The sequence below is a fragment of the Phyllostomus hastatus genome, unplaced genomic scaffold (assembly GCF_019186645.2).
Source record: "Phyllostomus hastatus isolate PE091 unplaced genomic scaffold, TTU_PhHast_1.1 phas_scaffold_60, whole genome shotgun sequence".
Taxonomy (NCBI): domain Eukaryota; kingdom Metazoa; phylum Chordata; class Mammalia; order Chiroptera; family Phyllostomidae; genus Phyllostomus; species Phyllostomus hastatus.
In genome coordinates, this window is record NW_025334038.1 from 1,386,483 (window position 1) to 1,412,480 (window position 25,998).

Here is a 25,998-nt window from a genome sequence, read left to right on the forward strand (position 1 = left end):
ATGGTACAATCCTCTTTGTTAATCAATTCTGCAGTTTCTTAAAAAGTCAACCATACCAACCTCATGACCCAGACACACCTATGAGCCAGACGTTTCACTCCTCAGTGGGCACCCGAGAGAAGAGAACACCAATGCCCATACAATGATTTGTACAGAAATGTTCATAGCAGCTTTATTTTAACAACCAACCTTATATTACAAAATTGGAAGTAACCCAAATGTCCATTAACAGGCATCTGGAAAAACCAACTATGGCATATCCATCTGATGGAACACTACTGAGCAACAAAAAGGGAACGGGGCACAGCTATGTGGCTGACTCTCAGAATAGCTGTGCTGAGTATAAGACACCAGATCAAAACAGAGTGCATCCTGCACACTTCTATCTGAGTTGGAAAATAAAAACTAACTTCAGTGAGAGAAGGCACACCAGTGGCTCCCTAGGGAAGGTGAGGGGTGGGAGGGGCAGAAGAGAACTTCTGAGGGGGATGGACATGTTTGCTATCTTGACTGTGGTGTTGATTTGCATACATAAGTCAACACTTACCAAATTTACATTAAAAAAAAACTACACTGAGATTTTTTTCCAACTGTCAGATCGGCACAGATTGAAAAGTGCGGCACTAGCACTGCGTCCACGGACACGGGGAGCGGGCGCTCTGATGCATTGCTGGTGCGAGTGTAAACCTCCACGAAAAGCAATTTGACATTATCTTCCCAAATCATAAAACTCCCATCCTTGTGCCCAGGCATTTAATTTCTAGAATTTATATATTCACACATGTGAAGTGACATAAAATAAGGTTGTTCAATGCGCCACTGTTTATGACGACAAATGTCCACCAAAAGGAACTAGATAAGTGAACTCTGGTGTAACCACACAACTGCACACACTTTTTAACGTACACAATGAAGACACTCTTTACATGCTCACATGGAATGGAGAGTAAAAAAGGCAAGTTACAGCACAAGCTGTATCCTATGCTTCCATTTGAGAAAGCATCGACTAAGAGGGAAAAAAGACTATATTCATTTTCATGCCACTGGCATCAAACTTACTTCTGGAAAGATATACATAAAAACCAATGTCACTGATCAGCTCTGGGAGAACTGTGGGGGCATCTGGGCCATGGCAGTGTCAGGAAGACTTTATATATATGCATATACAACCCTTTATTCCTTGCAAAATTATTCACCATGTAAATATATTACTTGTCAATAAATAAATAAGTGTAAATGAAAATTTAAGGTAACTGATAAAGTGAGTAAGGTTGATCCATACGGATGGATGTGGAAAGAGAGCCAAGCCATATTGCTAAGTGAGCACAGAGGAAAGAAGCTGCTGGACACAGCTGGCAATGTGACCCACTCGGGAGAGCAAATGACAGAACATAGATCTGCGTCAGCGGAGAAACGCTGGAGGACGCAGAGCACCAGGTACCAGTGGTTATGCCTATAGGGAGCCAGATCTGGGGGGGCCTGCTCACTCCACATTGTACATTTCTAAACGTTTAAGTGTTTTATCTGTATTAGTTTTGCATCAAGGGGGAAGAAAGCTGGATTCATGGCTGCTCTCCAGGGGACATTTTTTAACCACTTGCCTAGAAATAGGAGTAAAGAGTTATAGACATGACCTCACCTTTGACTGAATTCTTCCTCTGTAAATTTACCCAAAGAATGTGATCAGTTACTGTCAAAGACTTACATCCTAGGAAAACACACACACAAAAGTGGTGGTTAAGTGGAAAAAGTAGACTACAAAACCACCAAGTGATGTGACCCCAAGAGACGGGGAAGCATTAGCAAACACACACAAAAGGGTCTGGAGGGACCCACACTGACGTGCTAAGGGGGTCCCCACCGAGAGCTGGGAGTGTGGGCCTGAGGCCATGCAGCTTTTACTTTCTTCTTTTAAAATCTGTTTTCCTAATTATTTAGTAAATGGCCTGTTTTTGTTTCTTTTTTAAAAAGAAAAGTATACTAATCATCTTAGAACACTTACATACAAACATGTTTTTAGAAAACTTATGATAATGAGAAAAATAATTTTATGCCCAAGAGACAGGAATCAAAAAACATATTTTGACAGAGCCTAAAGAAACACTTACCAAAAAGTATTAAGTAAAAATTACAGGAAGCAAACTATAAACCATGCAATCTTAAATATGTGAAATATGGGGGGAGGAGGGATAAATATTAATGTAAAGATGAAGACTAGAATGAAGTGGACAATTTTATTTGTCCACCTTACAAAACAATTTTTTTAAACCCAGGAGAACAAACCCGTTGCTGTAATGTTTGGGTCACGGGACCCAGGTGAGCACAGGGCAGGCCTGTGCAGCAGGAGGCCTGCTGAGCAGCCACAGGGGGCTGGCCCTGTGCAAGCCACGTGACCTCCAGCTTCAGGAAGCCACACCGCTCTTCTCTGACCAGTCTTTAGTGGGCCATGCGACTGGACAGCAGGGCCACCCTCCTGGCCTCCAAGAACCACACTTTGGAAAGGCCCATGTATGGCAAGGAAGAGGTGGCACAGCATCATCACCGCCCTCAGGCCCAGGGCAACCTCTGGCAGCCCGAAGAGAAGTACCACAGGCGCCTTACTGGCCTGAGACAGGCGACAAAATCAGGCACTTCCTAGAAATTCTCCCTGCTAATGACTAACGACTTTCTCGGACAGAAACAAGAGCACAAACATGTCCAGGCTCTGGTGAGCATAGCCTCTGCCCTCCCAGATGTCTGTCCTTCTACAGTAACTGTGTTCTGAAGGCCCAGTGGGATGATGACGCTGGCTTAAACCAGCAGTGCACACTAAATGAGAATTAGGTTTGGGGTACACAGGAGTCTCAATGAGTCACTAGTGTGATGTAGCTGCCAAATATGTGGTGCCCACTGGGGCTACCATATTAATAATAATGACCAAGATTTACTGAATGCTGACTATGTACCAGGGCACCAAACAGATGCCAAGCTGAGTTACATGGAACATGGAGGGCTCGAACATGCCAAAACAGATGCTGGGGCTAGCCCGGGAAAGAACAAACCCAAGGAAGATGCTCACTGCCCACCCTCACAGAGCTGGGTGCCACAGAAGGGACAAAGTGTGGGCAGATCTCCTCTTGGAGCAGGAGGCAGAGGAGGCAGGCTGCGACTGATGGCCAGATCACATTCCCAACTGTCCAGGCCCCCTGGGCAGAGGGGGTCTCTGCTGAGACAAAGGCTCTGCCCAGAAGGTATGGAAGAGCCCCCTATGGATGGGAAACCAGCCCTTGGAAGGGGAGGGGAGTCCCCGGCTCTCCTCATCTGGGGACCTTGGACAACTGCAATAAAACCAGGAAGCCTCCATAGCATCTGTAAAGTGAAAGAAACTCCTGCTGCATCAGGCTGTTCCCCTGGTGGGCGTCCCATCCCTAGGGGTGGCAGTACCATACATGCATCTGCCAATGGGGTCAAGGGCTATTTCCTTACTCAGGTCAGTCAGTGAAACGACCGTCGATGAGTCCAAAAACCCCAGTGCGGCCCGCTAACCACTGAAATAGAGAGTCTGGGATCCCAGGCACTGAGTGTCATGGCCTAGAGAGTGCTCCCAGTGATGTGTTCCAACTGCCTCGTTCGACAGGCATGGAACAAACTAGGAGAGGCTCCGGGAAGGACGGCACCTGCTTCCAGGCAAAGCCAGGCTAGGCTCCTGGTCACCTCACCACATTTCCAATGCTTTTTCTTTTTCTTTTGTTTATTTTGATTTGTTTTTAGAGAGGGGGAAGGCAGAGAGAAAGGAAGGGAGAGAAACAGGGATGATCGATGTGAGAGAGGAACACCAATGGTTGTCTTCCGTACAAGCCCCGACAGGAAACTGAACCCACAACCCAGGCATGTGCCCTGACCAGGAAGCAAACCAGCAACCTTTTGGTTTGGGGGACAATGCCCAACCAGCTGAGCCACATCAGCTAGGGCTCCAATGATTTTTCTATCAAAACATCATGCCTCTCACCTCAAAACCCCACAAAGCGATATAAAAATATGGTACAGAAAGTTAACATGAGAGGCCCAAATAAGCTATAATACATACTTAAATTATATAAAAACACAATTCTGTTATATTACAAACTGATCATTTTAAAAGCAATTGCTCCTGCTCTCTCAAATCAAGGAAGCCAATATGAAGACTGCTTGGCTGACTCATTTGTTTAAAGAGGTGTCAAAGAAACAGAACAAATGAAATGTTTTCCCACTGAAAAATTTTCCAGAATTCATTTATCAGCAAACATTTACTAAGCTCAAATGAACAGACAATGGCAAGAATGTATTACCGAGTGTTATAAGCAAGGGAAATACCAGGGAAGACTGGGACCTGGGTCTGAGGCAGGGCGGACTACATGGAGGAGGTGACTGCTGAGTTACTGGTTTCATGGACAGGAGAGGAAGGGTGTGCCAAAGACGAACAGCAAAGGCCTTTAAAATCTCTATAATCAATGAGTGGAGGATGGATGGGTGATGAACGGATGAACAGATGAACGGATGGGTGATGAACAGATGAACAGCTGGATGCTGGATGGATACGAGGATGGATGGATGACCCTACCACCCTTAGTCACCGAAGGTATTCCTGAGGATCACAGTAGAGGGTTTTCTAAGAACCAGGCTGATCTCTTCCATTTTCCACCAGCCACTCCCTGCAACAGGCCCAAAAGCGATGCTTAGAGGGACTTATCTTCAGGGATCAGGCTGGGAACAGGCTGGGAGAAAATACCACATGCGTTGCCTGCAGATGGGCAGAGGTTGTAAGCAGGACGAAGAGATATGTGCATATTTGCTGGGAATTCCCTCTTTTCCATAGTTTTGTCTGGTCTGCCTGGCAGGAAAAAACCTGAGGAACTGAGTCAGCCCAAATCACAGAGGAGAGAATTAAGAAGGAGAGCTGATGATCACTCTGCTGCACATCTAGATCCCAAATGTCCCAGCCCCAGAAGAAATCTGGGTCCGCCACACGTTTCTGCCCCGTGACCTGAACATAAAGGATACGAGTGACAGGTGGCAGAGCCATCCTTGGGACTCACCAAGCCTCCCCTTCAAGGCATCCCCAGGCTTTCATAAAGGGCCCCTCTGCAGACTGCTTGACCCTCCTCACACTTCACCTCCAAGTGAACTGATCCCCTGGAGGTTCCAGAAATGACCCTCTGTGTCCATTTGCCCAAGTTCCTCTGCCTGCGCCACCACCCCTCCTTCCCCTATCCCTTCTGGAGACCCCGTTCTGGTCCACTCCTGGAGGACACCTTCCCAGCTGCTCAGACACACTGTCTGGTTAAATAAATGTGCCACTTTCCAAGGCCCAGACCCTAAGGCTCTTCATTATTCTGACCCAGGACTCTGCAATTCCCAGCTAATAGCTGCCAGGAAGAGTCTGGGACAAAATTCACGGTGAAGTGGGAACGTATCAGCCTGGGCCAGGAAAACAGACAATTCTTGCTCCTGGCCAATATTCCTAGGTAGCTGCCTTTCGAGGTCATGCTGGTGAATTTATGACTTTCCTACAGTAGCCTCCCTGCCAGGCATGGAGGGTAACAAAGGAAGATGCACATTTGAGAAACCTGCTGGGATTTCAGAGGCCTCCAGCTGTTAACCAAGTTAGCAAGGTGTGCACCTGAGGCAGTGAGCTTAATAAGTGCCAGGCACGTAACAGATGTTCCAGTAAGTGCTAGCTGATTGACTGATGGATTGCACAAGGAATTCCTCTTGATGGCAAATGCCACATTGTTTCAAATTCAAGGCACAGGAAAGAAGGTTTAAGATTGCCAGCCTGGTGTGCGAATGATGTGTGAAAAAGGTGCTGCTGCCTGCTCTGACAGCCCCCGCCGGAAGAGGAAGCCCGGTGGCAGAGTCCTGGTGTGTGTAGGGGGGAGGGGGGCAGGATAGGATGAGGGGAGCCCTTGTTGGACCTTTCTCAATTGCAGCATTGGTAACATTTAAGGCTAGATAATTCTTTGACATGGGGGCTGCCCTGTGCATTGCAGGATGTTGAACAGCATTCCTGGCCTCTACCCACTAGATGCCAGTAGCAACCTCACAGTTGTGACAACCAAAAATGTCTCCATACGTTGTTAAACATCCCCTGGGGAACAAACAGCCCTGTTGAGGATCACAGCTGGAGTCCTTGTCTATGGCAGACCAACTGCTTCCATGGTAGCACTCAGAAACCCGCTGCAGGAGAGCATCCTAGTTTGGGTGTCTGCAAACCCAGGTCAGCTCAGGGCCCTGCTTCCCACTGCTGAGGCAAAGCTGGAGATCACCCAGTGTCTCTGAGACTCAGTTCACCCATCTGCAAAGTGAGGCCATATCTCCAGGTGACTTCATGCTAAGGGCCTGCAGAAGGCACTCAGCTGCTTTGCATCAATTTGTGCCTTGCTGTCCTGAAAACCTCCAGCTAACATCTTCAGTCTCTCCTGGAAAGCCAGGAAGATACTACTGGAAATCCACTAAGGCCTAACCAGGGCCTCAAAACAGCTGTCCAAACAGTTTGGCCAAGTTATTCCACTTTTAATAATCTATTCTAAGGAAATAATCAGAATTGCAGGTAAACATTTACACATAAAAATGTCTACTCCAGCATTCTCTATAGTAACAAAAATTAGAAACAATCTGCAGGTCCAAGGATTCAAAGAAGGTAAAACAAAATATGACAACAGCAGACAAAAATATTATGTAGCCACTTTTTTAAAAATCACATAAAATTATTCATTAATAACATGGAAAAATGTTCATGATATAATGTTAAGTGAATCAATAATTACAAGGCTATATACATAATATAATTTCATTTTTTAAGAAAATATAGAGCAAAAATAATATTTCATACAAAACCAGAGAAAAAGAGACTGGGAGACAATTTAATAAAATTTCCCTCTTTATGCTTTTCCTTACTTTATAACTTTTTGAGCAATAAAAGGCATGTCTTAGTTTTAAGATCATGTAGAAAAAACATTTTGTTACTGTTTTTAATATTTTTACATCAAAAGATTCATTTGCTTGAATCCTCAAGTTCTAAACCAGGGTTCAGACCTTGAACACAGAACCCCCAAGCCAAATGAAAGGATGCTTAAACCTAAGTAAAGTAAAACCCAAGGAAACAGAAACAGAAGAGAGAGGGACCAGCAGGGTCTGGGCCACTGGGGAAACCTGAGGTACCCTCAGGGTAAGTAGGGCTGGGCAGGACAGCAGGTGCTCTGTAGGCCTGGCTGGGCAGGTGGCCAGGCAGCCTGTGGGGATACACGGTGCTCAGGCGGGCTGCCAGCTCCATGAGGATGGCTAGTAGCTGCCCATGGCTGGGCAGTGGTCTGAGAACCCAATTCTCACTACAAAACCATAGTAAACAGGACTCACACCATGGGAGGGGAGTATGTCAGTCGGGACCCTCAAGCCTGGCAAAGCAAAGCTCCTAGTTGAGACTGCAAAGGGACCGGGTGTCAATCCAGCTCTACTGCCAAGTGGGCCCCTTGAAGGTGGGCATGCAGTGGCCATGAGGGAGCACCACACTGGAGCACTGGGCCTCATTTGCTCTGGGCAAAACAGCTGGATTGGGGCTGGAGCCTGAGGGTCCGGGGACTGAGAGGCTAGATCGGAGGAAGGATGCAGCTTCCAGAAACCAGAAGGAGATAGAGATGCCACCAGCCTGCCTCTACTTCCATGGGTCCCTCAGTACCAGGGAAGCCACCAGGCAGTGGGCCCTCATCTGTTTTATGAGTTGCCTTCGGGAGTGTGGACTGAGCAGAGGAACTGTGCACACATGGGCAGGCAAGAGTGCCGCACCTTCAGTTCAGCTCAGCCCTCTGAATGGCCACCATCTCAACCAAATGCACAGTGGATGCAACACCTCGACAAGTCCCACGTGCAAACATATGAAAGTTCTTTTTATGCTCTCTTGAAGTTCTTGCCAACATGTACTTGAAATATTAGCATAAAGGTAACAGAGTGCAGTGCAGGACAGTACAAATCACAAAAACCCCCAAAAGCTGGTCCATGTCATCAGCTGGACGCATTTAAGAGCCCGAAAGGCCGCCATGTCCAGGACCCTGACCTTGAGCCAAGGCCATGCTGGGCTCTCACTCAAAGCCTTGTTTAATACTAAAACTTATTTGTAAGGTCCTAGAGCTGAGTAGCTCAGTTGGTTGGAGCACTGTCCCACACATCAGAAGCCTGAAGATTTGATTCCCTGTCAGGACACATACCTATGTTTTGGGTTCCATCCTCAGTCAGGGCATATATGGAAGGCAACCAATGGATGTTTCTGTCTCACATCAATGTCTGTCTGTCTGTCTCCCCCGCCCCCAAAACCAATAAACATATCATTGGGTGAGGATTTAATAAACAAACAAACAAACAAACAAAACACCTGTAAGGACTCACTCTGAGCTGTGAAGTGAGGGCCACAGAGCGAAACCATGCATGTTCCCATGCTCCAGTTGTCCCACACCCATCCAGGCTCTTTCTTGCCTTCTTGCTCCAAAGGAGACTCAAGTCATAGTGAGGAGACAGGACACTCTTAAAGTATGCTGACAGGGTGCAGGGAGCAGTGCTGTGAGCAGGGGCCAGGATTGTGGAGCACATGAACCACAGGCTGACCTCCTGGGTGGGGTGGGCAGAGAGGGAGGCCCTCCCCCCTAGCCCATTCCCTACTCATGGTAGGCTCCCTTCAGCTCTGGGGCTTGAGGCCTTCACAGCTCTGGCAGGCCAGCAGGCACCAGCTCCCCTCACCGCCCTCTCACTCCTGCCAGTCTACTTCCGTCCTACCCTCCTTAGGGAACCCTAAAGACATCACAGATGCACCCCTGAGTCAAACCTCAGGGTGGGCCAAGCTACCAAAAGGCCTGCTCAAACTGTGAAACAGCAAACTAGACCTGAAGAGGATCCAGTTTCTGGCCACTTCGGCCTTCAAACAAAGAGACAGCCATCATGATATCAGCATATGCAGTTTCTCACACAGAAAAAAAGAAAGGGGGCTTTCTGACCTGGGGAGCCCCAGGCCAGAACTCACAGCACAGAAACTAAGGTGCTGGTCTCACATGCTCACTACTCTCTGGTTTCTCCAGGGCCTGAAGGCTGTCTTCCACAGCAAAGCCAGTGACTGCCAGAGCCACCTGACAGTCTTGGCCACTGTTCTGGGAAAGAGAACCCATTTCTCCATGATATTCTGGAGCAGAAGCAGCTCAGTTCTCAGCCAGTTTGGTGTTGCCCCAACCTCTGTCCACTAATAGCTGGCCAGGCAGCTGCAAGTCTTATAGTCTGCTGAGGCCAATCCCCGGGTGTCCATCCAGCCATACAGATGTCAGTGCTATTCCTCTGTTGATGCGAAAATCACAGAAAGAAAACACTTATCCTGATCACCCCACCATTAAAATCCTTGATAAGTTGCAGGCCTCAGGGCCCCACTCTGCAGGAATCCTCATTCAGTAGGTTCTCGCTGGAGCCTGAGAATCTGAATTTTAACAAGTTTTCCAACTGAATCCCAACCAGGAGGCCCAGGCAACTAGGAGATGCTTGAGGCCTTCAGCTCAGCTTTGCCTCTATAACTCGTTCCCATTTCTGACTTCATTCTGTTCTTGGTATAAGTGTCTCATAGAAGAAAAAAAAATCTTCATAAAGGGATCTGGTAGGTAAGATTCTTACTGATACATATGTATATCAGCCTAAACAAACATATCACATATCCCACATTCACACTTAACAGGAAGCTTAACCTAAATACTATATTATGTGCTACACTGACAGATGAACAAATCTGAATTACATTCAAACCCTACCACCCTGCTCCATCCTACCATCAGCAAACCTGAAAACCCTTGGCTGCAAAACCGCTGAGTCGGACTTCTTCCTTCCCAGCATAAATAGTCAATGCAGGCACACCACCTCAGCCAATGAACACCGGAGAAGTCCCCTCACCTTGATCTCCTCAGACAGCTGGGACCAGCCCTAAATACTGCTTGGACATACAATGTATCACCATGGCACAAGCCACCACTGTCAGTTGAACTGTCTGAATGATGTGCCTTCAACCTGTCATCAGACTGCAATGACCTCAATCTTTAGAGAAGTCAAGTCAAAAAACGCTACCCTGATCTTCAGAGATTTGAGACATATTTATGTGTCAGGCCTCCCTTCAACTTGTCTGTGGCCTTCAGGAGAGTCCGAAAGGCCATCACAGGCCAAGTGCTTTCCCCGCCTTCTCCAATGTCCCCAAGTGCACCCCCATCCAGGCTCACCCTGTGACCACATCTGGAGATGCCCCAGCCCTACAGCTGGCTAAGGAGAGTGACTGGCAGGGGAAGGTGGGGCATATTCCTTCAGAGGTGCTTCACTGTGCTGTGCCCAGAAACAGAAGCAATGACAAGCAAAGATCAGACTTCCTCCAGTCGCTGGTCGTCCTACCCTGATTCTCAGAGAGAGCTGTCAAAGGTTGGGGGTGCTGGCTCCCAGGATTCTGAAGCTGGAGAGCCTGTTTGCCAGCCCCTCCTGCCACAGAGAGGTAAATCAACTTGCACAGGGTCACCTAGCTCTTGAGTGAGTAATCTTGCTCTCCCCCAAGGGATTCAGGCACATTTCTCTTCATAGTGCATTTATCCATCATTTGTACTCTCTTCTTCAACTTTTTCCAGAGGAAAACAGCCTGAAAGAACAATATATAAGAAAGTCTTCCTAGCAGTTATGGCAGGGGTGTGGGAGTCAGGGTAGGGGGAGGTCCACCCAACTTTCTACACCACTACCACCTTCATAGGCAGGTACTAATGACTGGCTCTTAGGATAGTCTTAACTAGCCAATGATGCAGATGGAGACAGGGGGCGTCAGAGCCCCTTCACCCTTCTCCTCCCGGCTCAGCCATCCTCATCCTTCAAGCCTTCCTTCATTCCCAAAGTGGAGCTAGAGCTAGTTCAGTCTCATGGGATATGGTACCTTGATGACCATGTTGGAACTGTTTAAATGCCTTTGTGATCTCCCCCAGATGGAACCTGGTAACACTTCCATCCCCGGCCTCGAAACCACTGCTTGGTGAACTGAAGATTCTCAAAGCAAGAATCAACAAATTAAGAGTTGTTTCCTGGCCATCAAGGTCTGCCAACACTAGAAATACTTGCATACTAATCTCCCTATCTCAGGTTTAAAAATATGAACATTTTTTTAACTCCCAACATAATGAATGAGTTTAAATATTAGAAGTTGAAATTATTAAGTAAATCATTTCACCTGCAAAGCTTCTATTTGCATAACATTAATTCATGATGACAGCTAAAACAAATTCATCACATTCTGTATATTAGAAGCTGATTTATGTAGGAATTGAAAAAAATCATGAGCTCAAAATTATGTTGACATGATGTACGTGCTCAATGGAGAAAGATTTTTCTCTTTCGTTCTTTTCCTCTTTTTTTTTAAAATCATCCAAACAACTGAATTATGGTGAGAAGGAAAAGGATCTCAGAAGCAGAAAGCAGACGAAGGACTGGCATCTGGGAAGATGAATAATGCTGCCGCCTCACGTGTGTAGCAGGCTCTCAGTGCGCGTGCACACACTCTCCAGTTATTAATGTCAAGTATGCCAAAGATACTCTGGAAAATCATTACCATTCATCACCACTAACCGACATTAAATTTCAATCAATTCAACTTAACACAAGTGTACTTGAGCGGCCCTTACAGTTCCTTATAAATGCGGCTCAAAAGTCGAGCTGACTTATTGCATTGTCCACAACACAAAGAAGCATTGCTAAGCATCTGCTTGGACCCGGGACAGATGCTCTTTTAACATCCTAAGCATTCAGAGACCTTTTTTTTCAGAGCGCTAAGAAGTCTCCAATCCCTACAGGTCAAGTCGAGTGGCGGGGACAGGAGGGTACTATTTTGAGACACCACCATTCTTTTTCTGCCTCTCGGGTGGGGACAAGGCATAAAGAGGCCTTCCTGGTAACCAGTCTCCCTGATGCGTTACAGAAAAAGTTTCTGAGCCACCAAAAGTTTGGCAACATGGCCCCTCTCTCTCCTGGCTCTGGTGAAACGCTCTCAATTCACACTGCAAGCTGTAAACTAAACTTGAAACCCCATCTGCGGGGTAAGGGAAAGGCGAGCCAATGGGAAGGGGGAGGGGAATCAGCTGCAGTCCACGGGTGGGAGCACCTTTTAGAAAACACGCCTTTCCCAGGTAGGCACAGGCTCGTAGGGTCTGCTCCCAGAGGGAACCCCACGACCACGCTCGGGTCTTTCCCCGATGACAAAGGGTTGGTGTGGGCTGCTCTGGATCTGGCCACTGGCTTTCTTCCCAGCTTGCCACGAGCAAGGTCCAGCCTGCTGCCACTAGCCGAAGGCAGCCCTGGCGAGTGGCCGGTGCACTGCTGGGACAATGTGGCCATTGTTTGGCGCCACAGACCAAGCCTGCAGGCAGGTGGGAAGAAAGCAGCGCCGGCTCGCTGGCACTTGGGGCTCAGTCCTCATGGGCTGGGCACCCGCCTCCCCCAGACCTCCAGGACCAGTCCTCCGCAGGGCAGGTGATGGAGGATACCCAAGGAGAGGGAAAGGAGCCAGACAGGAAACACAGGCAGGAGGGGGAAGCAGAAAGAAAAAGACAGAAAGAGAAACAAAGGAGGTGGAGAGGAGTGTCGGGGAGAAAGGGAGAAAAATTTAAAAATACTAAAGGAAATAGGAGATAGAGGATGGGAAGAGGGAAGGGGAATAAAAAGAAAAGACAAGAGGGAAGGGAGAAAGACAGAGAGAGGGAGGGGAAGGGGAAAGAAAGGTGGGAAAGAGGAAGGAAGGGAGGGAGGGAGGAGAGAGAGAGGGAGAGAGAGAAAGAGAGAAAGAGAGAAAGAAAGAAAGAAAGAAAGAAAGAAAGAAAGAAAGAAAGAAAGAAAGAAAGAAAGAAAGTCAGTCATAGAGGAGAGAGGAAAAGGGAGAAAAAAAGAGCAGGGGGAGGCAGACAGACAAACAGATGTACAATGAAATTGTACGGCAGGCTGCCCAGGAAGCCTCTGGAAAGAGCAAGAGTTCATCTTGTTTCATAGAGGGAAGCAGCTCCAAACCCAGCCAAGTCAGCAAAGCATAATCACACCAGGGGCTTTGCTTAATTACAGGTTTGAGAGCTAGGGCTGGGGAAAGAGAGACACTTAACTATGTCCCAGGGAAGGCCCAGGAACTCAGATGATCTGTATGGCTGGAGAACACAAAGATCCCACCTACAAACACACACACACACATACACACAACACAGCCCACTAAGCCAGGACCGTGGAGGAGCATGCTGGGGTCCACAGCATGGCAGATTCAGGCTGGCTGGGAACAGCCGTGGGCTGGGGTGAGGGGTGCGGTGCTGAGCTGATCCCGGCCAGCAGTGAGGCCCCGGACTGGGGAGGCCCCACCTCTGCCTGCAGCAGGGCCACCGGCCCTCCACCACATTCACTCTGGGAGGCCAGGGGCCCAAGCCCAAAGGGGGAAATCAATCCTATGCTAATGAATAAAAAGTCCCCTTTATTTTACTGCTGTTTTTGGTTCATTAAATTTTCCACAGATTTGCAGAGAACATAATCAATAAACCCTGACAAAAGTGAACGTGTGAAAAAGACCAGAGAATGGAAAAGCAAGATAAAAGTGATATCCGATTTCAGCAGATGACCAGCTGGGGCCACTGACGAATCTCAGTGGACCATCGTGCTTTTTGGGCTTCCCTTCTCCTTGCTGAAACTCTTCATTCAAGACAATAGTAAATGCACTATAACTTTTTTCTTATGCTAATGCATGAAACCGGGCACTCAGTTAAAACACTTTTCCCAGCAACCTGTTTTTTTAACAACACACATGCACCCACACAAAACCACATTAATTTATCCAACTTCAACCAAAATCACAAGACAGTCTGATATGTACTCCTTGGTCACATCTTAAATGGGCTATTTTCCCCATCTGTATAAAAGAAACTAGACTCGGAATGCACACAGGATTATTGGGGACGCTTTTGTTGATGAAGGAACTGGGGAAAGTAAGATGCTAACCACGCATAAAATATGCCGTTATCATTGGCATATTCCCCATGGCTTTAAACATAGTTTTGAAGGTTAAGGATGTTTTTGTCACCCTCAGACTCTAAAAACAATGACCAGTGATTTGTCTTCTTAAATCCTTTATATTTCACAGCAAACACTCAAATTAATTTCAGAGAAAATGAGAAATATTGAATTTGGAGTCCTGTGTTTACTTGAAAACCATAAAGCTGTTGCTCTTTATCAAAAGACACTACCAAACACGACTGTCCAATGAGGAAACCGTCACAGAGCAATGCTCCACGCTCCTCCTGAGCTTTTTAGAAGCCGTGAGCCTTGCTCACTGAAATTGCTGCATATTCTGCTTGCTGGTACAATCCCCTATTCTGCCTCTCTGCATTTTCTAGAATCTGAGAATACAATTTCTCCCTCTGGCATTCTTTACATGTTTCATTTGTCCATGTCTCTGACACACTGAAAAGAAGAAAGGGAAACTGCTTCCCTGGGGTTCCTTTTCAAAGGGCCCTGGCCCAGCGGGAACAGCTGCAGCTGTCCACCCAAGGTCCACCTGGTCCACCTGGCCTAGCGGGCCCCAGGCACCAAGAAACGGGCTGAGGCTCAGGTAGAAACAGCCCCCCAACCTAAAGAAGCAAGGCTGGTTTGCTCTATGTCCTTCAGGCCAGCGTCATGAGTGAGCACCACTCAAATGAAAGAAGCCCCGCTGAACACACACTTTCTCCAGGAAAAGACAAGCTGCCCCACCCCAAGAATACATACAGATGCAGGACTCGGGTTTGCAGCTCCAACAAGCCAGCCACCTGTGTAGGGGTTACACAGGCTTTCAAAGTGCACAGGACAACCTCCAGGTCCCATTGAAAGGGAATTGCTGCCATCTGTGAGGTGAATTCCACCACCCGCCCCCCACCCCCGCTGCTGCCCCCACAGGCCCTGACGGATGAAGGGTGTTTATTAGGCAAATATCCAATTTTGTCTGCCTGCGTGCTGAATCCCTTGGTTTGTTAATTCAGCCCTGGGGGCTACTCTGTATACAGGGCACTTGTGGTAGCACAAAAAGCATGAAGTAGTTGTGTATTTTTCAGTCCACAGTGCAAACAAGCCAGCTACAGTACACATCTCCCGGGCCAAGCCCCCCAAGCCAGGCAGTGAGCAGCTCACTGACAGGCTCTTCTAACCAGGCAACTCAAAGGACCTCCTCCGTTCAGTGCTCGCCAACAAGTGGTCTGGAGCATCCCTGAGAGAGTAGAGTGGCACTGCATCCTAAAGCCAGCAGGCCAGAAGGGCCTAGTCTAACTTCATACACACACACTTCAAGGTGGGACAAGTCAAAAGTTCCCTCCAAGGCCACAGCCAGAGTCAGTGTGAGTTTGCAAACAGCCTGGGAGGCTCTGCAGAAGGAGTCTGAACTTTGTGTGAAAGCCCCTCAAAACAATTCCCATGGAAGATAAAAACATCTCTAATAGTCCCGCCTTGTTTCTAGGTGAGCCTGGCCCTGGTCTAGGAGTGTCTTTCTCCCTCTTACTCGCACCCACTGACTGAAAACAGAATGCTCTCACCATAGACTCTCCCTCAGATGCCAGACCAAGGGAGGGCCAGTTCACCTGAGGGCTATATCTCCTGGGCCCCAGGCTCCTCACCTAGAATGGGATCTATCCACATCCGTTACACCCCCAAGAACCACTAAATAACCTCACAAAAGTAGCATATTTCTTAAAGCAGAGGAGAAATACAAGGCCACCCTAAATATTACAAAATTAACTCACTTGAAACTCTCAGACAAGTGACAACTTTCCCTATGTTTCGGTTTAAGTGGAATTTAAATCTCAGCAAGAACATCTCCACAATTTCCTGTAACCCTCAGCCGCAGGAGGGAGAAGCTGCAAGTCTAGTAAAACGAAAGCAAGAAAGATGAAGAGTAAGAAGAGCGGTCAGAGGCCCAAGAACGAGAAAGGCCCTGGAGAAGACGCATCTGCCAGTTCTAGATTAAACTGTGTAGAGTTACTGCCCCAGGGCAAACCAGAAGCTGGGAAAGCCTAGAGAGCATCAAAACTCAAAGCAGCCTGGATTAACCAAGGTGCCTTCCCCTCCCGTGGGAGACCTGCCTAGGTAGCAACACAATGAATTTCCTCCAGAGTGAACAACTGCAAGGCCACCCTCGGCCCCAGGAGGCTTCCGGACACGGGTAGAGGGAAGGGAACTCCTAGCCAAGGTGAGGCAATGGTAGGGGAGGGATCTTGTAGGTGAGGTGGCCGAAAACAAACAAACCTCATTACAGGACTTGTGACGGACCCTCCTATTCTCCCGCTTTCCAACGCTGTATATTTTGGATTTTACAGTTTATTTACTTTACTTTTTGGCACCAAGCCCCCTGAGCATGCCAATACAATATTTGTTTAAACACTATTTTATGCCGCTTGCGAGGGAAACGTTTACTTTCAAATTCTCCAACATCCCCCAGAGCCTCGTCTGCAAACAGTATATGAGCGTTTTACAACTGCTTCCTTTATCTGAAGCTGTCGGGATTAAATCTTCACACGGCCCGCGAGGGCAGCGGGCGGGAGGCCCAGGACTGTGGCCACCGGGCTGCAAAGCCCGCACGGGTGGCGGTACACCGAGCGCGCTGCTGGGGCAAGAAGGCAGAGGAGCGAATAAGACCCCCACTGCTGGCACTAGACGCTAGGGGAAGATCTTCTATTCCAGCCGGGATCAACTCCGAGAACCCCATAAGAATCATACAAAAGAGACAGGGGTAGGGGGAAGCACTCTGGGGGAGACCCCAGGCCGGCGAACCTCTCTGCGGCGAATCACCAGGGTAAATCGCGCGGCTCGATCCAGATACTCGCGCAGTAAAAGTCGGGTTTCCTAGGAAATGACAGCAATTCCTGCCCCGCTGAAAAGGCGCCGAGTTGGGTGGACTTACAGTTCCCTGGCGCTGCCGGAGCCCGCGCGCGCACCACACACACACACACACACACACACACACACACACACACACGCTCCTTCCTCCTCCCCTCCTCACACCCCCGCCCCCATCCATGGAAAACGCTCCCCTCCCTAAACCCTTAATAGGATTGGCGCCCAACTCTCTCCGCGCCTCTCCCATCCATCACACACAGATCAAGTTGCAGTAGTGGATTTTTCAAATTCCTCAGCAAATATACTTGTTGAGCGATTGGCCCGGGGTGGGGGATGTTGCGGGGGGGGGGGGGGCGATGAGTGGGGGGCGGGGATGAAAGTGAGGGTGGGGGGACCCGAGGACCCGGCGAGGGATTACGGGAGGATCCCTTCGGGAAGTCAAGCGGATCTCGGGGCGGAGGGGAGAAGGAGGAGGAGGGGAAAAAGCAAGGAGGGTGAACCGAGAGGCGAGGCGAGCTGACCGAGGGGGAGGGGGCGGCAAGGCCTGATGAGGGGGAAGAAGGAGCGAGGAAGAAAGAAAGGCAGGGCTCCGGGACGGGTCGCTCGGAGAAGTGTAGTAAGAAGTTCACTAGTGGCTGGCTGCAGCCCCTCACGCACAACACACTTTCCTAAGGCGTACTTCTACTGTCCACCTCTCAGAGTTCCGCAGCTTCTCAGCCTCCGGTACTAAGCCTCCCCACACACCTCTTGCAAAAACAGCCCCGGGCTCCGGTGCGAGGGCCGGCCCCGGCGGTACACCTCGAGGACAGAGGCTCTTTCCCCCAAGTTGAAAAATCGCCCCCAACCCTGGCCAAGAATTCCTAGTCTTCAAACCCCCGCGTTACGTCCCTGCCCGCCTTGGCTAAAGCCCGAATTGGGGCCACCCCACTAACCCCAGGGCCCCCTGAACCCAGTGCCCCAATCCCTGCGCCGAGGTACCCTCCGAGACCGCACGGCATCCCAGCCGGCCAGGGTTCGGCCGGGAGGGGGGCACTTCTCAACGAAAAGCAAGCAAAAGAAGGCCAGTGCAACTTTACTGAGGAAGACAAAAGTTTACCTCTAGCAAGCAGGTGGTCTCTCGGGAGCCAGGCGGTGACTGTAAGCCCCCATCCCAACTTGGCTGGCGCGGCGACTCGCCGCGGGCTGCCGTGTGTCGGGGATCAGTCCCGCCGGCGCGTCTGGCCACGCAAGAGAGGGGACTGAGAGGCAGGCGGGGGTCGGGCCGCCTCTACAGCAGGCGGGCTGGGAACACCCCAAAGCTCCGGTGCGCTGCGCGACCCGCGCTCCTTCCTCCAGCTCCTCCGGCTAGCCCGACTCTTCCTCGCCTGCCTCAGCGGCCGCCGCCACCTCCTCCCACTCCTTCTCGAAGTCTCATTGATGGGAGTTTGAAAAAAAGTCTGCGGAGCCGTGCTGCCTCGGCTGGCGAACTCCAGCACTCCCGCAATCCAGGCGCCGACGGGTCGGCACAGCGCCCCCGCGCGCACGGCCGCAGCACACCCGGAGCCACGCACCGGCCAGCGCCGCGCGCACTAGCCCGCGAGGAAGGACCCTGGGGACCCAGACGAGGGGAGGCGGCCGAGGACGCTCCTCCCCAGCCCGAAGTAGTGAACGTACACCTACTAGGAAAGTTCGAGCAGTGAACGAAAGAACGCAACAGTCTCCAACACTTTTTTTTTTTAGGCGCCTGGGCGGAGGTGGGCGGGTGGGGGGATACGGTTGCTAACTCAAGTCAGATGAGCTTCGGTGCTGAGGCTCAGGGACTGCTCTGTTTTCAATCTCTGAAATCACCCGCCCTCCCCACCTCCCTTTTTTTCCTCCTCCAGGAGATGCCCGGGTCGCTGCTCCCAGTGCACTCTGATCTTCGGGCACCGGGGCGAAAACCCACGACAGAGGAAAAGGGTGGGTGTGATCCCTGGCTCAGCCCAGGCAGGTGCCGGGGGTCCTGCCTGCGCCCCCCGCCACGCCTAGCGGAGTAGCCACTTGAGCGCAGGTTGGCGAGAAGCAAAGCAGCCTTCTAGAGTTAGTTCATGTGTATTTTGTAAGGAAGGTTTTTGTTTTGTTTTGTTTTGTTTTTAGAGACTCCACTCGAGCTGCCGCAGCCAGATGGAAGTAATCAGAACCCAACAACAGAGGAAGAAGGAAGAAAAATCCTCACAGAATTTTTGGGCCAAAGTGTGTATGGGGGTGTGTGTAAGAGAACTTGTTAAACAAACTAGGTGACTAGTCCTGGGCCCTCAAGCTTCATCACAGTCCAAAACTGAGCTTCCAAGCTTGGAGAAGCACAGGAACAGCTGGCTAAAGTGTTCCCCAACCCCTCAGGGGCCACCAACCTGTCCAGGACTGAGGGTCTTCACCCAAAAAGCATCTCATTGAGAGATTTTTTAAATTCTTCTTAATATTTGTGGAGTACCTACTATGTGCTAGGTGACATGTTTTATTTCTTTATTTTATTTAACCTGCAAAACTCTGTGAGATAGGTTCTCTAGTACCCAGTTTTACAAGGTGAGAAGACTGAGCCTTAAAAAAGTTAAACTTGTCCAAGGCCAGAGCACTGATGCCCTCTTCTATGAGTGTCGGTAGGTTGTACTATTTGTGCAACCAAATCCACCCAGTTCAGGGTGGTGGAAGCATCTCTCCCTCAGCCCCTCTTCCTATAGTTGCATCTAGTCTGGAATGCAGGGGAACCAAAGGCTCAGAACCCAATTCTCCCCTCCCTGTGGGGGTGTGACCTTCACAGGCCCATTTTAATGATGTACTTCCTTTTTGTCAGTAGCTCTCTCCTTTCATCATTGACCGTCTTCTAACTTTATTTTTCGCTTAAAAAAAAGGTTTATTTATTTACAGACAGCGGGGAAGGGAAGGAGAAAGAGAGGGAGAGAAACATCAACTCATGGCTGCCTCTTCCGTGCCCCCCACAGGGGACTCAGCCAGCAACCTAGGTGAGCGCCCTGACCAGGAATCCAACGGGGACCCTTTGGTTCTTAGGCCAGCACTCAATCCACTGAGCCACACCAACCAGGGATATTTTCCACTTTTTAATCAAAGGAGAAGCATGATGATTTCCATAAACTCTTACCCTCCTTCCTTTCTTTCCCCTTACCTTCATTTATATGAGAGAAGCAACAGTTTCTTCTTGACATAGAGAAAAAAAGTATGTAATTTGATGCTAATATGCTCTCCAGGTGGGGGATGGGGGGTGGAATCTGCAGGGTTTCAAAAAACTATACATTGAAGAAGCCAATGTATTTATTAAAGAGAAGCAAAATTTGAAAACAACTTTTTCTTTAAATATGATCAGATTCACCATTCCTCCATGCTATTTGTTTAAATTCCTGCTGAGCTTTCAGAACACAGACTCTAAGGAGACAGAAAAAGTAAACTCTCCCTCCCTTCCTTGGCCATATTTTAATGACCCTATTCATATCTACCCCAGGAAATGTGGGGAATCATTTCATGTTACTGGAATATTAGCAGCGTCGGCTGATTACTTCATTACAAGCTTGTCTCTGTTGGTTTCCTTGTGTTGTTAAGTTTGTGAAGAAGTTTAAACAAATCAACCTTTTTTGGATATTCCCTTTTTCTCTGTTTTGTTTCTTAGACCAGCTCAACTCCTGCTGGAATCCAGGCACTCCCATAACCATTCCTGGCTTATTTTGGCAAGAAGGTGGCTGTCAAGAAGAAGATGGAATGTTTTCAGTTTGAGGAGAGGCTATAGACATGATGCCTTAATCTCCAGATGGTCAGAAGTTTGGGCACTGGAAAAACCAACAGAAGGTTTGGAGCAGAGGCAAACTGGTATAGCAAAGAAAGCTTTCGTGAGCCTTGGGCCACCAGTTCCTGGTCCCAAGTCTAGTACTAAATATATGACCTTGGGCAAGTCCCAGTCCATTCCATCAGCAGCTTTCTGTGTGCCAGATGCTGTGTAAATTGATGTCACATCACAGTGAGGGAGATTTGTAGGACCCTTTTCTTCCTGAAGCTTTATGTTTCATTAAAGCTTTGAACGTTTGCTCACTCACATGCCTGGTGGTCAATGCCTGCTATTGCCTAGGGGGTTCTCACCTTGAGGTCTCTCTGCTTAGACTAGTAAGGACTTCCTCAAGCCTGGTGGTAACTGGGTGCCAAGGGCAAGCTTCATCAGAAATAACCAGAGGAAGCCCTATTGCCTTTTAGGAAAGCCTGAAAGTCATATAGCATCACTCAGCTGCATTCTACTCACTGAGACAAAAAGGTCTATGTTTAACCTTGGCTGGTGTGGCTCAGTGGATTGAGCAGTAGACTGTGAACCAGAGGGTTGCTGGTTCAATTCCCAGTTGGGGCACAGGCCTGGGTTGTGATCCACATCCCCAGTGTGGGATGCTTGGGAGGCAACCACATGATGTTTCTCTCCCTCTCTTTCTTCTTCCCTTCTCCTCTCTAAAAATAAATAATTCAAAGGGAGGCAAAATAGACTCCTTAATGGGGAACAGCAAGATTCTGGAAAGCACGTTCGGGCAGACATGGTGCTGTGGAAATACAGTCTGTCATACAATGCTACCTGGAGACAGAGGAAAGGCTTGAAGGTATCATCTAGGTGTGTTTTGTGGCTTGGCTACAAAGCCCAGTAGCAAGCACATAGGAGCACTAGAAAGAAGCGAGAGGCCCAGTCCCTACCCTCCAGGAATACACATTCTCATCAAGAGATACACAAATTTGGTCACAGTTGAAGGACACAAAATGATGTCCTAAGTGAAGAGTGGGCTGTGACTGGCAGGAGCCGGTGAAAGACTAAACAGCCAGTCAGAGGCCAAAGAGGAGAGACAATGAGGGGGTAGAAACAACAAGAGCCAGTTCTCCAAAATGAATTGATTATGTGTTACTCTTTTAGGGTTCCTGAGATGACCCATCTCTCTGGCCCTCGTCCCATTGAATGTCCCACAGGCTCTCTGGGATCAGGAACACTGTAAGTCTTGGTTCCTCTGATTTGAGGCTATGTCTGTTGTCATGGTGCAGATATACTTAGGAGGGCTGACATGAAAACTTTCTAGGGGATCCTCCTCACTACCAAGAGGAAATCTATTACATTTTTTCCAAAGAACAAGCTTATATAGGAAGAGTAGGAAGCATAAAGAGGGCACATGAGGGGACACTACTGGGGGACGAGAGAACACAAAGGGAAGATGCCAGGCAAGAAAAAGACCAATAAGAATTTCTTATTCGCAGTCCAAATCTTCAACCCCTTCCTGACAATGTTGTGGGGTAATGCAATGTGGAGATGCATATAGAGGGCATGTACATTCGGGAGATGTTAGGAATCCTTCCCAACAGAAGCAACCAGTTTGAAAATACTTTCCCCTTTCAGTGGGGGTGGAGGGAATACCCTAGAGGACACAGCTGGGAGAGATTAAAGTGTAGAAGGACCAAAACCCTGGCTAATGAATTCATTCATTCATACATATGTGAATGCATGCATGCATTCATACATTTATTCATTCTTGTTGAGTTCCTACCATGTATCTTGCACTTTAGAGATAAAAAGGTGAATGAGATACAGCCTTTGCCTTCTTCCACCTGCTAGTCCCCACTGGGTCAGCTTAGACTGGTGGGCTATAAAGGAGGTTGCCATGTACAGGACAGACTGGAAAAGGAAAGAGCTTTGGAAGGTGACCATGAGACATTGGTATAGCTTTCCTGAGAGGGGTAGAGGAAGGGACAAAATCAGCAGGGCTTACAGATCCAGCGAGGGTTTGTCAGGCTTTCTCTTTCTCAGAGCCAAGCCTCTCAAGAACTTAGAAAAAGATAGCATCACCCTTACTAGTGTGGCTCCATTGGCTGGAGCGTTGTCCTGTAATTGAAAGGTTCAAGTTCAATTCCCAATCAGGGCACATATCTAGGTTGGGGGTTTGTTCCCCAGTCTGGGTGCATGCAGGAAGCAACAAATCACTGCTTCTCTCTTTTGTTGATGTTTCTCTCTTCCTGCCTTCATTTCTCTCTAAAAGCAATCAAAAAATTTCTGCAGGTGAGATTTAAAAAAAAAAGCATCATCTCATAGCCCCTAGTGAATCTGAGAAATATCAATAGTCCTCGCCAATTACATAACAAAAGGCCATATTTCAAGACAGTTTAAAAAGAAATTATTTTAATATAGTTTATTGATTGTGCCATTACAGTTGTCCCATTTCCCTCCCTTTATTCCACTTCCACCTACACACCACCTCCCACCCGCATCCCTCCCACCTTAGTTCATGTCCATGGGTCGTACATATTAAGTTCTTCAGCTTCTACATTTCCTATACTATGCTTAACCTTCCCCTGGCTATTTTCTACCTACCATTTATGCTACTTATTCTCTGTACCTTTCTCCCCTCTCTCTCCTTCCCACTCCCCTATCCACTATTGAGAACCTTCCATGTGATCTCCATTTCTGTGGTTCTGTTCCTGTTCTAAGTGTTTGCTTAGTTTGCTTTTGTTTTCGTTTTAGGTGTGGTTGTTAATAACTGTGAGTTTGCTGTCATTTTACTGTTCATATTTTTTATCTTCTTTTTCTTAGATAAGTCCCTTTAACATTTCATATAATAAGGGTTTGGTGATGAACTCCTTTAACTTGTCCTTATCTGGGAAGCACTTTATCTGCCCTTCCATTCTAAATGATTGCTTTGCTGGATAAAGCAATCTTGGATATAGATCCTTGCCTTTCATGACTTGGAATACTTCTTTCCAGCCCCTTCTTGCCTGCAAGGTCTCTTTTGAGAAATCAGCTGACAGTCTGATGGGAACTCCTTTATAGGTAACTTTCCTTTTCTCTCACTGCTTCTAAGATTCTCTCCCCATCTTTAATCTTGGGTAATGTAATTATGATGTGCCTTGGTGTGTGCTTCCTTGAGTCCAGCTTCTTTGGGACTTTCTGAGCTTCCTAGACTTCCTGGAAGTCTATTTCCTTTGCCAGATTAGGGAAGTTCTCCTTCATTACATTTTCAAATAAGTTTTTTATTTCTTCCTCTTCTCCTTCTGGCACCCCTGTGATTTGGATGTTGGGATGTTTAAAGTTGTTCCGGAGGTTCCTAAGCCTCTCCTCATTTTTTTTTAATTCTTGTTTCTTCATTCTTTTCTGGTAGAATGTTTATTTGTTCCTTCTGGTCCAAACCATTGATGTGAGTCCTGGTTTCCTTCCCATCACTGTTGGTTCCCTTACATGTTTCTTTATTTCATTTTTTGTAGCCTTCACTTTTTCCTCTATTTTGTGACCATACCCAGCCATTTCTGTGAGCATCCTGATTGCCAGTGTTTTGAACTCTGCATCTGGTAGTTAGCTATCTCTTCATCACTTAGTTGTATTTTTTCTGGAGCTTTCATATGTTCTTTCATTTGGGTCATTTTTTGGGGGGGGGTCTCAGTGTGTGTGTTATGTAGTAAGGGGCAGAGCTTTAGGTGTTGCCAGGGTGGGGCAACCCACATGACTGTGTTGTGGTTCTGTTTGTGGGGGAAGAGTCCAAGAGGGAACAATGCTGCTTGCTCAGCTCTCAGCCTGCTTTCAGGCATTTCCCCCGCTACCCACAAGCAAAACACCATGTTCTAGGACCCTGTGGGTCTCTCCAACTAACTGTCCTATGAAACTGAGAGTTTCTCCTCAATCTCCACAGGTTTTTTCAGTCAGATCATTTGAGACTTTATTGCCCTGTGCTGGAACCCTGGTTTACGCGGTCTGTAATTTCAGCTCTTTAACAGTTAAGGAGGAGTAATTACATTTATACAGTCCTAAAATTACAGTTGGCCCTTTGAAGGTAACCACAAGGCTGATATGGCCCCTGGTGAAAATGAGTTTGACACCCCTGCCTTAGTGTATTAAATTTAGCTTAAATTAGTCACTTCTCTTAGGAGTTACAAAGAAACAATTGAGAGATGGTGAAGGAGATGATGGCCAGTTTCTTTCTTTTTTAATCTTTATTGTATTTTTCCCATTACAATTTAATCCCCTTACACCCACTCCCTTCAGCAATCAGCACACTGTTGTCCATGACCGTAAGTCCTGTCTCTTGGTGACCTCCACCTTCACAGGATGGCATCCTGCCCTCCCTCTGTGAGTCTGTCTCCATTTTCCTTGTCAGTTCAGTTTGTTCATTAGATTCCATATATGAGTGAAATCAAATGGTATTTGTCTTTCTCTGACTGGCTTATTTCATTTAGCATAATGTTCTCCAGGTCCATCCATGCTGATGGCCAGTTTTTAAGACATCATTTCCTTGAGTTCCATCCATTCCTTTCATTGTAGCCAGTGGAGAAAAGATGATGTGTAAGTCACTTGTGGATTGCACTAAAAGAGCATTTAAACTCCAATCTTCCCCAAATACATATGGATAATTTCTCTTCTTTGACATTCTTTCATTATCTATTACTTTATTAATATTCAATTTGCCTTTTAAAATGTTTGGTATCAGGTTTGTTTGTGCCTGGGTGACTTGGTGAGACTCATTTTGCCAGAAATCAGCTAGAGAGAGGCAAGTTTCCACTGCCTTTGAATAATTTAAAGAAGAGGAGAGATGGCTTGGGGAACCCCCGTCAGACCTTGAGGTGGAGGGCATCAGCAAAGAGGAGGTAGGAACCTACTGTGTTTTGCCATGTATAATGTGCTCCTGGGAATAATGCACAAGCACATATTTGGCCCAAACTTTCAGGAAAAAAAATCTTTCATTTTAATATTTTAATTCAATTTTTATTTATTTATATTTAGATACTTGTTTTTTGTATATAAAAGAATTTTAGCATTTATTTTTGAACATCTTGTGGTACAAGAAATTCAACATAACAAGTAATTACAAAACACAAGAACAGATACAAGGAACAAGAAATTTTATATGCTGCTAACAAATTTACATATGGAATTGGTACTACCTATGTATAATAAGCACCCTTATTTTTCCCTCAAAAATTTGGGCAAAAAAGTATACATTATACACAGCAAAATATGGTAGTTCTTGAAGGCCAAAGGCCAGAGGTGGTAAATAGCTGATGCTAGTCCATGTAGGTGTACCCCACCCCCCAAACTTAACATACAAATAAAAAGCTTTTTAAAGACTATGGCATGTTTTTTTAAAAGAT

General features: G+C 47.5%; 1 protein-coding gene across 1 annotated transcript in view; it reads right to left on the reverse strand.

Moving 5' to 3' along the window:
- Nucleotides 1–18,262, reverse strand: part of GLI2 (GLI family zinc finger 2) — a 245,874-nt gene extending 227,612 nt beyond the window's left edge. Inside the window, exon 1 of the mRNA XM_045825838.1 lies at nucleotides 17,981–18,262. The gene's annotated coding sequence lies outside the window, so the exon portion shown is untranslated. The remainder of the gene's footprint in view (nucleotides 1–17,980) is intronic.
- Between the last annotated feature and the right edge of the window lie 7,736 nt (nucleotides 18,263–25,998).